Below are 15,845 nucleotides of genomic sequence, written 5' to 3'. Positions count from 1 at the left end.
GCGACACAGCTCCTGCATTGCCAGTGGACTCTATGATCTGAGCCACCAGGGAAGCTGTCAGTTATTTGTGAGATTTCAGATATCCCAGTGTTTCAGTCTGTGTTTAATCTTCAGTTCAGTTCAGTCAATCAGTCGCGTCCGACTCTGCAACCCCAGGCCTCCCTGTCCATCACCAACTCCCGGAGTTCACTCAAACCCACGTCCATCGAGTTGGCGATGCCATCCAACCATCTCATCCTCTGTGGTCCCCTTCTCCTCCTGCCCTCAATCTTTCCCAGCATCAGGGTGTTACAAATTTTAAATGTTATCACTTTATAGTAAAAGAATGAGGTCTATTTAATTTTCATTTTTTTAAATTATCAGTGTTTTCTTTGTGGTCTTATTTATGATCAACTTGTATAAAGTTCCATGAATTCTCAAAAAAAATATTTATCTTCTGTTTATATGTGTGTGTTTGTATACACACACACACACACACACACACACACACACACACATATATATATACACACATATATATATGCAGGAGACCTGGGCTCGACCCCTGGGTTGGGAAGGTCCCTTAGAGGGCACAGCAAGCCACTCCAGTATTCTTGCCTGGAGAATCCCCATGGACAGAGGAGACTGGGGGCTATAGTCCATGGGTCACAAAGAGTTGGACATGACTGAACAATTAAGCACAAGCATATGTGTATATATATATATATATATATATATATATATATATAAACAATTTAATCAACAACTAAACTTTTAAAATTATGCTATTCCGATACCATATAAGCTTACTGTATTACCAACTCAACATATCAAATACAAATAGAATTATTATTGCCTATTTTATAGCTGTTTATATATTTCAATGATGTTATATACACAATCACTTATGTCTGTTATCCTTTATAAAAGTAAAATAATCTTTGCCCTCTTTAGTGCTCTTTCCTTACCTTGGATTCTACTCTGACCAGCATTAACATCATAATATCTGCTTTTTCTCTTTTTTTACTTTGTAGTATATATTCACCTTAAAATATTCTAATTTTGTTTGACAGTGATGTTTTGTAAAAAGTACATAATTTACTTTGTATTTTGGCTCAATCTGAGAATATTCATGTTTTTAGTTGAAAATTTTAGCTCATTGATTGTTATTGTCATAGCTGACATCTTTGTATATGTTAACATGTCATTTTGTGCTTCTTTGATATTTCTATTCTTAGTTTTGTCTCATGAAAACTAAAATTTACTTACTTTGTATGTGTGTGTGCATGAGACTTTCAGTTTTATTCGAGGACCTTACTGAGGACTATAGCCCAGGAGAGAGTCTCAGCTCTGAGGAGCCAGGATCTATATAAATCTAAAATTTACCTCCTTATTCTAGTGTCTAGTGATTTTGATAGTGTCCATTTTTTATCATTCTACTAATGATTACCATCATACTAAATAAATAAATTCATGTTCCCTTAATGATTAACATAGCAAATAATATATGTAATACAAAAAATTAATACTCCATCCACCCAATGTCCAGGTTATTCTTAAATGTTTTATACCATATTTCTTTTTAAAAAAAAATGATCTTTGCTTCTTGTTTTGAATTATTTGAAAAACCTTTTCATTAATTCTACATTTCATTGTCTTTGATGTTTACAACTAATTTTTCAATGCCATTATTAAATTTTATATTTACTTTGTCTCTCATTTAGCTGAATATGTCTTTTTTATCAGTTTATTTTATCTCAGTTTATTTAAGAACAGATGAGTGGCATATATTTTAAGGCCTTTCATAACTGAAAAAATTCTTGAGCCTCAATCTTTTCTTTTCCTCAAAACTAGATGGTACTCTATTTTCTTCTAGTTTATTATGAAATGTTTGTTTTGTTTACTATAAGTTATCTAAGGCAGGCTCAATTCTTATTCTAGGATATAAAATCTATTTTATTTTTCCTAATGCCTCTATGATCTTTCCTTTTGCTTGGAATTCTCTACCTAACGTTGGCATATAGTTAAGTAGCAGCCTCTTTTTATAGTGATATCTTTTCATTAAGCTGATCCTGCTCAGTCTATCAGTCTTTCTTCAGATCAAAAATTTTCTACTGGTCTGAAGTGTCACTTCTCTTTCATTTGTTCTCCTTCTTTCCTTTGTGTTCTGCGTTCTATTTCTATGGTCTTTCCTTTCATAGTTGAATTTTTCCTTTTCTTGTTATAGTAGTTATATAGTAGTATATCTTCCTTATTGCGAGAACATTTTTCTATGCCTGCAGTTTATTACCTAAAACAATGTCTTCAATTCTGCAGATGCATTTCTTTGTTTCTTTTTGATCTTTTACTTGGTTCCCAGCCAATTCTCCTTTTATTTCAGTCGTTGTCTCATCTTTTGCTTCCCTATTCATAGAATCTAAATTTTCCTGGATTTGGGAAAATAAAAGGAGAGCTTTAAAAACAATTCCTGTAGTAAATGTTCTTCAGAGCTGTGCTGTTCGGGGACTTCGCTGGTGGTCCAGGGGCTAAGGCTGCACACTGCCAGCGGGTCCAGGTTCGGTCCTTGGCCAGAGAACTAAATCCCACATGGTGCAATAAAGAGGTCACATGCTGCAACTAAAGATCCCGCAGAAGACCCTGTGCAACCAAATAAACACATAAACAAATATTAAACAAACAAAAACCATGCTGTTCATTTGTATCATAAAAGTGATGTTTGAATTTGACACTGCAGAAATTTTTCATAGGGCTCATTTTTTTTTATATACATTTATAAAACAGGAACAATCTATGTAGTCCAGTCTTCGCATTGTCTATCTGGTTGCTCTTGGATATTAGGTTGGATGGCTGGCTGATATGTATTATTTTTATCCAACTTTCTGGATATTTAAAGTCTCTTTACTAATGAACATCTGCTGGTCAAAGAAATACCTTGGTCCTACTGCCTGAGTTTCTTACTGTGACAAATGTGGTTTATGCTTGGGTTATATAAGGCAACTATGTGTTACTCTCTTGCCGTGGCTCTTCCCACTGACCTCTTTTACACATCTAGATATAAATTGACACCTGCTTTAAATTTCTGAGCCCTCCCAGCTCTTCTTTTGGAATTTCTGTCAAGTTACATAGAAAAGTGAAATTTCAGGAGTGAGTGTGGGGACAAGTGGGGAGTGGGGAGGTTGCACATGAAACTGTCCTCCCTATAAAGCACCTTCTACCCAGTGTGAAGGTGGTTTGCTTCTCGATGGTTGATGTGGGCCTCTTGTCTTTAATACAGGGAAACTCACCATAGGTGGATATATAGAAATCTCTCAGGATTTTTTACCCAGAGCTTGACCCTGCGTTGTAGCATCCTGGGCCTACATTTTAGAAAATTAAAATTTCCATTATTCTTGCTCCTTTGTATTGCCTTTACTCATTTGTCCCACATAAGTTGATTGGCTTCATTAGGTCTATTTCTGTGCTCACTATTCTATTCCCTTGATCTATTTATCTATTATTTGACTAATACTACACAGAATTAATTACTGTAACTGTATATAAAACCTTGAAATTGGGTAGTGTCAGTCCTCCAACTTTGTTCTTCTTCGATATTATGATAGCTATCCTGGGTCTTTTGCCTCTCCATGTAAACTTTAGAATCAGTTTGTCAATATCCACAAAACAACCTGCTAGGATTTTGATTGGGATGACATAGAATCTACAGATCAAGCTGGAAAGAACTGACCTCTTGACAATATTGAGTCTCCCTTTCCATGAACATGATATACCTCACCATGTATTTAGTTCTTCTTGGAATTCATCAGTTTTGTAGCTCTTGTTCATATATTGTTAGACTTATACCTAAGTATTTCATTTGGGGAGCTGCTAGTGTAAATTGTATTGTGCTTTTAATTTCAAATTCCACTTGTTCATTGTTGGTATATAGAAAAGTAGTTGACTTTTGTTTCTTAACCTTGTATCCTGAAAACTTGCTATAACATTAGTTCCAGGAATTTTTTTGTCAATTATTTTGTATAGACAATCGTGTCACACCTTACACAGAAATAATTCAAAATGGATCACAAAACCACATGTAAAATGTAAAACTATAAAGCTTTTACAAAAAAATATACACACACACACACACACACACACATATATATATAGTAAAATCTTTGGGACACAAGAACCAGGCAAAGAATTCTTAGGCTTGCTACCAAAACCATGATTCATAAAAGACAAAACTCATAACTTGATAAAAATTTTAAACTTTTGATTAGTAAAAGACTGAGGAGAAACTACAGAGTGGGGGAAAATATTTGAAACCACATATCTCACAAAAGATAGGTGTATCTTTGAGAAAAAGATATTCTGTATCCAGGACATATAAAGACCTCTCAAAACTCAACAATTCAAAAGCAAGAATCCAATTAGAACATGAGAATGGCAAAAGACATGAAGAAACATTTCATCAGAGAAGATATACAGATGGTAGATAAACACATGAGAAGATGCTCAGATATCACTAGCCACTAGTAGTTAGTAGTTAGTGAAGTCACTCAGTTGTGTCCAACTCTTTGCGACCCCATGGACTGTAGCCTACTAGGCTTCTCTGTCCATGGAATTTTCCAGGCAAGAATACTAGAATGAGTTGCCATTTCCTCTTCCAGGAGATCTTCCTGACCCAGGGATTGAACCCAGGTCTCCTGCATTGTAGGCAAACGCTTTACCGCCTGAGCCACCCGGGAAGTCCTTTAGCCATTGCTGCTGCTGCTGCTGCTGCTGCTGCTAAGTCACTTCAGTCATGTCCAACTCTGTGATCCCATCAACGGCAGCCCACCAGGCCCCCCCCATCCCTGGGATTCTCCAGGCATTAGGGAAGTATAAAAAAACCATAATTAAAAAAAAACCAACCATAATTAGGTATCACTAAACACCTACCAGAATGGCTTAAAAAAATAGTGATACTACCAAATATTGGTGAGGATAAGGACAGTCTAGATCATTCATACACTGCTGGTAGAAATGTAACATATATATTAGTGGTACATGGAAACAAATACATTGCCATATGTAAAATGGATAGCCAGTGGAAATTGGCTGTATGATGCAGGGAGTTCAAACTGGTGCTCTATGATAACCTAGAGGGGTGGGATGCGGTGGGAGTTTCAAGATGGAGGAGACATGTGTATACCTATGGTTGATTCATGTTGATGTTGGCAGAAACCAATGCAATATTATAACACAATCATCTTCCAATTAAAAATAAATAAAATTTCAAAATATACATTAGTGATACTTTGTATCACTTTGGAAAATAGTTTTAAAATAACAAAAATAGTTTAATAATAGTCTTTAAAACTAAATATGCAAATATTTTCCAGTCCAACAAATGTACTCTTAGGCATTTATCCTAGAGGACTGAAGATATAAATTCACACAAAAGCCTGTACCTGAATGTTTATAGTAACTTTACTTGTAATAGCCAAAACTGGAAATGCCCCAGATGTCCTTCAGTTGGTCCATGGCAAGACAAACTGGTATACCCACACCATGGAAGAGTACTCAACAATAAAAAGGAGCAAATTATTCAATCATTAATTAAGCTGGAGTAATATCACCAGAGAATCATGCTGAGTGAAAAAATGTCAATGACAAAAGTTCACATATATATGATTTCATTTATGTGACATTCTTAAAATGTTGACATTATAAGAATAAAGAACAAATTAGTGATTGCTAGGAATTGATGAAGGGGTACAGGGAGGTAGGAAGTAGGTGTGATTATAAATTGGTAAAAGAGGACTACTTGTGATGATGGAAATATTTATATCTCAGCTGTGTCAATGCCGATATTCTGGTCATGATATCGTGCTATATACTGTACTCTTAATGTATTGTACTAGTATCATGTATGCTACCAGTGAGGGAAACTGGGCTGGTAAAGGGTGTACTGGATATCTGTATCGTTACTTCCAACTGTCTGTGAATCTACAATTATGTCGTAGCAAAAGGTTTGATATTAAAATAGAATGTTTTATTAAAAAGATATTTGTACATTTACCGAGAAACCACAAGAGTGGCAAAATGGAAAGATTTTTAAATGGGATGGTGAGGGAGCATAGAAGCTGCAGAGAGAAGAGAGCCTTCCAAAAATAAAGAAACACCCATAAGCAATATACCTGCTGACATTAATGTGCATGTTAAGTACAGGCATGCTGCAGTCCATGGGGTCGCAAAGAGTCGGACACGACTGAGCGACAGAACTGAACTAAGTACAGTCAAGTACTTGCTTAGGTAAATGAACTGACTCAGGTCCTCCAGTTGTGACCTACGAAAAGATTTTGTTCTGCGAGAAGGAAGGATAGAAAGTGCATCTCATATTGGTAAGCACTGTTTCTCTAAGGCATGGTTTGCTTACCTCAATATGAGACCTTTGGAACAAAACCCCCATCTGAACCTTCTAGGATTTAACTTGACTTCAACGCCATCTGATTTGCTGAGAGGTTATTTGTTTTACAGTTCTAAACACATTAACTGAAAATTGCTGTGAGTTGGGGATCACCTCCTATTTAGCTGGTGCAGAACAACTGTAAAATAGCAGAAATTTCTGCAGTTATTCAGATAGCTTAATGGACAAATTGATGGCTTTTTCTTCTCTGGCCTTTGCTACCACCTTTCTGCATTTCACTTTATTTAATGTCCACTTTGCCATTAAATTGCTGCAGCCCTAAACTGATAGATCTAATCTGATCATAACGACTCATCTTTACTGAGAACTTACTAGATGCTAGGCACATGTCAGGCACTATGTAAATACTTTATGTTTATTAAACTCATTTAGTCTTCCTAACAATCATATGGGTTAGATTTTGTTATTATCACCGTTTTACAGATGAGACAGAGATGAATTAATTTATCCTAGGTGACACTAGTACTACAAATACTGAAGCCAGGAAACAAACCCAAGTGATTTTAACTCTAGAGCTCATACATTTAACCACTGTGCTTTTACTCCTTTCCACGAAGCCATACTATATAGAGAAGTGTAGGACAGTCCTCTTAAAAACTGTATGATACAAACATGAGATGTGACAGTTGCTGACTGGTTGTATCTTGCATTTTGGTGAGGCTGAGTGACTGATTTTGGGCTAATGGTATATGGGCAGAAGTGATATACATCATTTGTAGGACTGACCATAAAACCTTCCCACCATGATTTTTCCATTTGCTTTCTCCTTCTTTTGACCAAAGGGTAAGGAGTTCGAGGACTCAGAGGAGGGCAAACCCATAAAATTAAAGGAACCTGGATTCCTGCATTGCTGCTGTGAAAAGACCTGCCTAAGCAGAAATATCCATCTTGGACTCTTGCTTGAGTGAGAAATAATTTTTTATTGTTTTAAGTCACTTAAATTTGTCATTGTTTCTTGTTAGGCAATCTTGAGTAAATATAAGATGCTGAAAGTGAAAAGTGAAAAAGTCACTCAGTCATGTCCGACTCTTTGTGACCCCATGGTCTATACAGTCCATGGAATGCTCCAGGCCAGAATACTGGAGTGGGTAGCCTTTCCCTTCTCCAGGGGATCTTCCCAACCCAGGCATCGAACCCAGGTCTCCCACATTGCAGGTAGATTCTTTACCAGTTGAGTCACAAGGGAAACCCAATATAAGATGTTATTAGTAGTATTACCAACTGAGTTCTCTTCTGTCTTTACCTCATTTTTTTCCCTCTTGTATCAAACCAAACCCTTCAGTCAGTTCAGTTGTGTCTGACTCTTTGTGACCCCATGGACTGCAGCATGCCAGGTTCCCTGCCCATCACCAACTCCTGGAGCTAGCTCAAACTCATATCCATCGAGTTGGTGATGCCATTCAACCATCTCATCCTCTGTCATCCCCTTCTCCTCCTGCCTTCAATCTTTCCCAGCAGGGTCTTTTCCAGTGAGTCAGTTCTTTGCATCTGGTGGCCAAAGTATTAGAGTTTCAGCTTCAGCATCATTCCTTCCAATGAATATTCAAGATTGATTTCCTTTAGGATTGACTGGTTTGATCTCTTTGCAGTCCAAGGGACTCTCAAGAGTCTTCTCCAACACCACAGTTCAAAAGCATCAATTCTTCTGTGCTCAGCGTTCTTTATAGACCAACTCTCACATCCATACATGACTACTGGAAAAACCATAGCTTTGAATAGACGGACCTTTGTCAGCAAAGTAATGTCTCTGCTTTTTAATATGCTGTCTAGGTTGGTCATAGCTTTTCTTCCAAGGAGCAACCAAACCCTTGTTTCCCCCAAATCCTGTTCTCAACCTTCTTGTCTTTAGCCTCCGTTTTCTCAGTCACATGCCCAGCGATTTTGTGCTTCAATGGTTAGTTCCACATGAGTCCCAAGTGTCTCCCTTCTCCCATTCCTCTCTCCTAGAGGGTATCTTTTGGTCAGTCTGTCTAGACATCCTCCTCCTAGCCCTTCACAATTGTGATGCCTAAAACCTACCTTGTCTCCTTCACTAATTTGGATATTACCATAACTGAGCAGGACCCTATGGAGCCATCCCAGAACATGTCCTCCCCACCATATCCTCCACCTGCCTCTTGTCTGTAGAATAACTTTAACCTCGTAGGCCTTCCCCAAATTTCAAAAATCAGATTTAATCAGAGAAGTAAGAAAATGCAGAAAAAAGAAAAACCGTCAAGCAAGACAAAATAATAAGAGTTTAGACATTAAACAAAGTCAAGGACATTTAGTTACTCCTCAAGGGCTACAGATGATATTCTGAGTCATATCTTGCAATTACTGAAACCCCCAGCAGGTGGAAAGAGTTAATTATATGCTACCTACAAGCACTAGACCCCAGACCAGTGAGTCAATGATGGTAATTCCCAATTACCTCACCAGCAACCATTCAGAGGAATACGTGTAGAAGTTGATCACACATCCCACAACACCCCTCTACCATCCTGTCTTTAAAGACCTTTCTCTGAAAGCCTTTGGGGAGTTTGAGCCCTTTAACCACTAGCTGCCTGGACTCTTTGCTTGGTGCCCTGCGATAAACACTGCACTATTCTTCACCACAGCCCACTTGTTTTGACTTTACTGTATGCAGGCAGACAGACCCAAGTTTGGTTTGGGTCTTCTGTGCACCCAGACTGGAAACAAAATCTTAAATTTATCTTTGGCTTTCTCTGTCCTCTAGCTCTCTCATCACAATTCAATCAACTGTGCTAATAGTGTCCCTATATAGTTCTTCTCTTTCCTGGACTTTCTATTCCAGGTCCTCTGTCACTATTCTTTTCTGGATTGCATAACCTCTCCTGAACTTTGTAATATCCTTCTAAACTGGAATTTGGATTCAAATCTGCTTCACTCCAGTCTCTTTATTTCCCTCATAATCAAAACTTTTAATCAAATCATGGTGAAGTCACCAATGGTTATTAACTGTGGTAATAATTTTAAATGTCACAATTTAATATTCAAAGTCATTAAGACAATAATAAAAATAATTCTTAGCTTTATATCATCCTTCTATACCCCAGTACACACCGTATGTTTTAGCTAAGCAGTATAACATGAATTTAATCAGCCCAGGGTTTTTCCAACTACATGTCAGGATTTTGCTATTTCTACCCACACTTCTTGGTTTATGGAATAGTGCCCTTTTGTCAAAGTCTATCTCAAATACCACATTATTCATGAAGCCTTTTTAAGAATAATTTCTTATTCTGAAAAAGATAAATGGACGAAATAATGTAATGAAGCCCCATGTACCCATTAGATAGCTCAATAATTGTCAATTCATGCCTAGTCTTTTTTCACCTAAACCCTTTACCCAAATTCTTATGAGGTCCCAAGCTGAACAAAATCATTGCATCCTCTTTGAATCTGTCTTGCAGCACTAACATTGCATGTGAGCACTTAACCACTACTGGCATACCTTTTATAGTCTCTCCTAGATTTAAAGTCCCTTGAAGGTAAAATCTGCATGTTGCTACCGTTTAGCACCAGCAAAACACAGTACCCTGAGTCTGAAAGGGGAAACAATAAAAATTTTAATTTGAATTGAAATACCTAATGCTATTTAAAGGAAACTATTTTCCCCATAGTTAATAACTGTATCTTTTGACAAAATTATCTCCAGACAAAGCCAACATGAGCACCAATCCTATTTTTAAATTCTCTGAGAAGGAGATCCTTGTGCTTCTTTAGTAATCCAATGCCCTGTTTGGATTATCTCAATAATCACTCAATTCTATGCTGAGCCTCAGCTCAGGGTGACATTGGATAAATCATGTGGAATTAGCATAGCGAATATATTCTCTTCGCCTATTTCCTTATTAGCAAATTGCATCTTCCCATTCCAGCTCACAAGAGAATTATGAGATTAAACAGGGTAGTCACCTATTGATTATACAAGTTATGAACCATTCAGAATTTCTTTTTTGCCCTTCTTAGATCTGTCATCCAATCTTGTGTTTTTATTATTCACTAGCTCTCCCCTCAAAGAATGATGCAAAGGGAGAAAGGGCATATTAAGCTTAAATTATTTAGCAGTGGGGTCAGTAAAAAATTTGGTAGGGTGGAAAATTACAGCCATTAACTAAAATGAAGATCATCTGCCCTTCATTAACATGAATGATATAAGAATCATCTGTGAAGCATTTTGAATTCCTTAGAGAAGTCTTTATGTTTGTTTTTTGCCTCTGAGTATATTTTTTTTTATCATGGACAACCTTAATTTCTTCAATTTTGATACTTCATTGATTCAAAAACTTCATCATACCTTAAAAGTACATGTCGAATTGAAACATGGACTTCACAAAGTCATTCACTATGTCTCCATGATTTCTAATGTTGAGAATGAAATCGTGGGTTGCATTTAACGTCTGTTCTGCTTGTGCACACTGTGAAGTAAAACAGTAGACCCGTCATTAAATCAAAACTTGGATTATAGGAAAAATTATGCAGAAAACTTCCTGTACAGTTAAATGATGCTAAGTTGACGTGAGGGAACAAGTCACGTAAGGTAACAAGGAGCCCAGGGAATTATCCAGCACTGTGCTTTCAGGATGTTTCTATAGTTTTCTGCCTATTTTATTTGCAGTTATTCTGATAAAATCATGCCCTACGGGGTGAGGGCGGCGTATGATCAGGCCGCCCAAGGTGAGTGCTCTCAAGCTGCTCTGTACGTCCTGTGTTCCGTCAGCGCTTGCTTCACCTCAACCCTACTCCCATGACCGACCTTCTTCTCATCTTTAGATCAGAACATCTCCACCCTGAGAGCTTATCAAAGGAATAGAGAGAGTTGTTTCCTTCCGCTAGTTTCCCTTTGAACCAACGAGCCAAACTGACATCATATGCCCCTGGAACTGGTAACCTCCCGCTCCCACTGGGGAGTAAAGGTGTTGCTCCAGGACCTTGTTTCAGATGCGTAAGATCCCCTCCCGTCCCTTCAACCACTGATGGCTTCATTGCTGAGTCCAGGCCTTTTCTTTTGTCTCGAATGGGCAAGTACAGGACTTGAATGTCTGTTTTGAGTGCAGCCCAACAGGGAGTTAGAATAATTATGCATTTCAGTGGTACTGGTTAATTTGGAGATTGGCAACAATCTAAGGACACATTTTTATAAAGGCCAGGGTGCTTTATCTTTGATGAGGAAGTATAGAGGATGTGGAGAAGTCATCTAGTCTTCTTTACTTATGTTGGGCAATGCCCTAAAATTGTTCAGGGAAGCTTGGGGGCCACACTGAGACCTGTTGTGTGGCCCATCCCCATCCCCATGTCAACCAAAGCAGTTCTTTCATTGGTCTCCATGAAATGTTGTGTATGGTTGCTTCTTTTTTATTTTTAAATTTAAGTGCTCCTACTAAAATTTTCTGACAACTACTTACTATGTTTACCCACCACTTCCACTCACTGCTAAATAAGATTTCACTTGAACTTAAAGGCTCTCTGATCTATCAATTAAAATCCTATTTTGAAGTCCAATTATGGATTACATGATTATTCGTATCAATTACTGGTTCATGCCTGAGTTGGATACTGTCTATCCAAATTTTCATTCCAAACACTTTCATTTACCAGTTCTTCACACTAGGTAAATTATTGAGTTCCTTTCCTTAGAATTTATTTTTTTAAATATAACCCTGCCCATCCTTTCCTCTTAATCTTCAGTTGTTCTCCACTCTTGACCAGTTATGGGCAATCTCTGTATTCTGACATTTAAAGTCCTCCATCACATGGCCCTTGAGCTATCTACCATTGCACACCGCCATGCACTTTGGAATACAGTGAGTTAAAGGGCCAGGGTGAGGTCTCATATATGCTGGGTTGAATGAACTCTCGTAGCAATAATACCAGGCAACTATATCTCAGCTGTTGTCTTGGTTATGCTTCCCATTATTAGCCCCATGTAACTAATCTTTTAAAAAAAACTGTAATTGAGGTAGAGAAAAATACTTTTATTTTTCTTCTTCCAAAAAAAAAAAATACTTCTTAAGTTTATTATGGTAAATGAACATGCCTATTTCCTAGTTCTGTTTTTCTTCTGTCTTTCAAGAAATAGCGTATCTCCTCCCCATTTAAAAGTATTTTTCAGAATACATAGCAATATATTTAACATTAAATCTGATGTATAGTTATAAGGTTAATAATTGCTTAATAAAACAACCAGTGTGTTTACTTTCTGAAATCACATAAGAAAATTAAGATACAATTACTTTTTTATGCTTGTAAATTTAGTACTTCTGAAAGATGCCAAATGAAGGATTGAAATCTTTCATTTATGACCTAGATAAATAAAATAAAGGAATAAAACACAGAACTCTATCACAGTTATCTAAGCTATTAAGTATTTATGCTGCTAAGTTTTATTTTAGGAATAAGTTAGAGGAGGCATTTTTCACATTTATAACCCAGGAGATTTTAAATCAAAAGTTTAAAAAGCATGTGGTACTTTTAACTTAATATCAAGTACAATCATGCAAACATTTAGACTTCCTTGTTTTCTTTTTACTTCTATTCCTAGAATACTTCTAATATAGTCTTAGTGACCAATCTTCTAGACATAGCTTGCGGTTTATCTGTTTGCTTTTATTCAGTAATTATTACAGCATTCAAATACATTAAATAGAAATATGATAAATGACAGATTTTGATAGTATAATTTACCTTCAATATATGTGATGATTGCCTAGTGATTATATTTATGCATAGTATATCTGTATTTACATGTATTACATATAAATACAAATACATGCTTAATATATGCATAATCTATTTTAGAAGCTATAGTATAGAATGAGTGAATGTTATGTGTCTTCTATTATAGTATAAGTTTTTCTTTTTCCTTGAATGATTCTTTTCAGTTTATTGTATGAATCAGCTCCTAATCACAGGTGAAAACTGGCATTGCTTTCACATTGCTGGTGAATGGGTGAAGTGGGAGAAGGGAGGGAGGTTGCAGAGGTTCTGGAAGCACAGAGACTGGTGAGGAATCTCAGTGGTTGGGTCCAGTTGTTTCTTTAAAACTATAATCCAATCCAGTTGTTCTAGGTCTTGTATTTACAATGATTGGAGGTCAGTAAATGCTGTCATTTTTCTAACATAGTAACTTGTTTTTCCCATGTTCATGTCCTCCTCTGAATGTATCATCATAAAAAGAAATAAATAATTTGCTATTGCTGCTTTCTCTGGAGCACATACCTAAAGTTGCCCTTGTTGGAAGCAGTCGATTGCAAATCATCTAGTGCTTGGAATCCGTCTCTTAGAAACCTTTGCTTATTTACTCCCTTCTGTCTGCATCTCGTTGCCTGTGGCTTGTTTCTACCAGTGAGTGAGTAGCCCCCAGGGGCCCCTTATCGTGCATCAGTTTCAGCTTTCCTGAGGGATGTTCATATTTTCAAATCTTTAGTTTCAGTCAAATCTTGCCAAACATAATCACAAATCTGGTGAAAATCAGTTCTTAAATGCTGTGTTATTTGTCACAAAATGAACATGATTTGTTTATGTTACATCATTTTATTCACCTTACATTATTTATTCCTTAGTAAAACCCTATCAAGAAGGTATTCCTATTATTCCCACTTTACATATGAAGAAACTGAACCTTAGAGAGGTTAATAATTTGCTGATAAAGTGAAGTCGCTCAGTCATGTCCAACTCTTTGTAACCTCATGGACTGTACCCTACCAGGCTTCTCCGTCCATGGGATTTTCCAGGCAAGGGTACTGGAATGAGTTGCCATTTCCTTCTCGAGGGGATCTTCCCGACCCAGGGATCAAACTCAGGTCTACCCAAATTGCAGGCAGATGCTTTACCGTTCGAGCTGCTAGGGAAGCCAGCTTGCTAAAGGCCACACAAATAAGAGAAGCTTAGGAGTTACACCTGCTCTATCAACCTTCAGTAGTCCAGGCTTTTAAGCAATGCATGATATTTATCCAGCCCTGGAGGTACTGAAAATCTAATTAAAACAGAAAGGAAAAATGAGAGAACATGGAACAATAAGTAAACAGTTATACCCCATTGCATAAAACTGTCACGTGGTAATAGCACTAGCTTTTCTAGTTCATAGTTTGGATTATTAATTTAAAAAATTATATATGCTGAGGAACATCTACACTTTTAAGTGAATAAAAATAACTGCAACTTCTAAATGCGAGTTTCCTCTGTAAATGAATAGCTGAAATTTACCTAAGTGTCAATTAATTAATAATTAAGTTTAAGTGCTTTCACGAGTTTGTTGTCTTATATCCACTGATTCTTATTCTCTGTCTTCTCAAGAAATTCCTTTCTCCTCCTAGCCTCACCACTTTAGGTACCATCTATCACTCAGACTTTAGCCCTGGACCTTCTTTTGTTCTTCAGAGATCCGATCCATTCAATTCTAATTACTATGCAGATCATCTGCTGTTAGACTCTTTGTGACAGTCTTTAAGAGGGAACAAGAGTTGAAGTTACTACCCCTTCTTTGGTTGGTTTTTTCTTCTTCTTCCTTCTCATTCTTTTTATCTTAAGCTGAGTCCTGGTAAACTCTATCTCATAGACCTTTGAAAGAATCCACCTGCCAGTGCAGGAGACATGGGTTTGATCCCTGGGTGGGGAAGATCCCCTGCAGTAGGAAGGGGCAACCCACTCCAGTATTCTTGCCTGGAAAATTCCATGGCCAGAGGAGCCTGGGCAGGCTACCGTTCATGGGGCTGCAGAGTCGGACCCGGCTGAGCGACTGAGCACACACACACACATTCTACACCCTAGAGAAGGCTTTTCTGGAGAGAAAATCTAGGCTCAATATAAGAGTCCATACCCTTATGTCTTTGGATATCATCTGGCAACTGCGTAGCCACTTTCCTAACTTCCTTTCAGCCAGTTCCTAAACTTGACATGGAGTGCCTTTTCCTTGACCGTTATTTGCAGGTTCTCTCTTCAGACTGCTCTTAGGCCATAATATCCTCTGTGATCTGTTTTTCCCATCTCTCAGTTTAGTTTTCCTATGCACTCCTGTACTGTTGGCCTAGTTACCTTTAAAATCAATTGAAAAAGAACCATGTCCCACTTCTGTTCACATGCAGCATTGGGTTTCAAATGGTTGAACATGGATTCTAGCTAATGAGACTCTCTGGGGGAATCAAGGCTTTAAAGAAAAGTGCTTCTTAATTTTGGTGTTAGTTTCATAGTTTTGCATAGGTTTAACCACTGGAGGAAAATGAGATATTTTGAACCAATGATCCCATTTTTACAAGAGAATTTATTTTAAAATTTCCTAGGTAGACAAAAGTACTTAAATAAAGTTAAGAATTGAAGACTATACACTGAGCATCCTACTTCTCTTCTACTTTAAGTCAACTATCCCAATTGCTGGATTCACCTTGATATCACATCTGTAGAATAAGTACTG

The 15,845-nt window shown here is 37.3% G+C and overlaps 1 long non-coding RNA gene across 1 annotated transcript in view; it reads right to left on the bottom strand.

The window, feature by feature from the left end:
- Window positions 1-2,416: 2,416 nt before the first annotated feature.
- The window catches only part of LOC136159126 (uncharacterized), a 41,767-nt gene continuing 28,338 nt past the window's right edge, over window positions 2,417-15,845 (bottom strand). The window contains exon 4 of the long non-coding RNA XR_010661445.1: window positions 2,417-2,616. This is a non-coding gene — a long non-coding RNA (uncharacterized lncRNA). The remainder of the gene's footprint in view (window positions 2,617-15,845) is intronic.

The sequence above is a fragment of the Muntiacus reevesi genome, chromosome 1 (genome assembly GCF_963930625.1).
Source record: "Muntiacus reevesi chromosome 1, mMunRee1.1, whole genome shotgun sequence".
Taxonomy (NCBI): domain Eukaryota; kingdom Metazoa; phylum Chordata; class Mammalia; order Artiodactyla; family Cervidae; genus Muntiacus; species Muntiacus reevesi.
The sequence above is the reverse complement of the archived record's forward strand: the minus strand, read 5'-3'. Positions and strand labels throughout refer to the sequence as shown.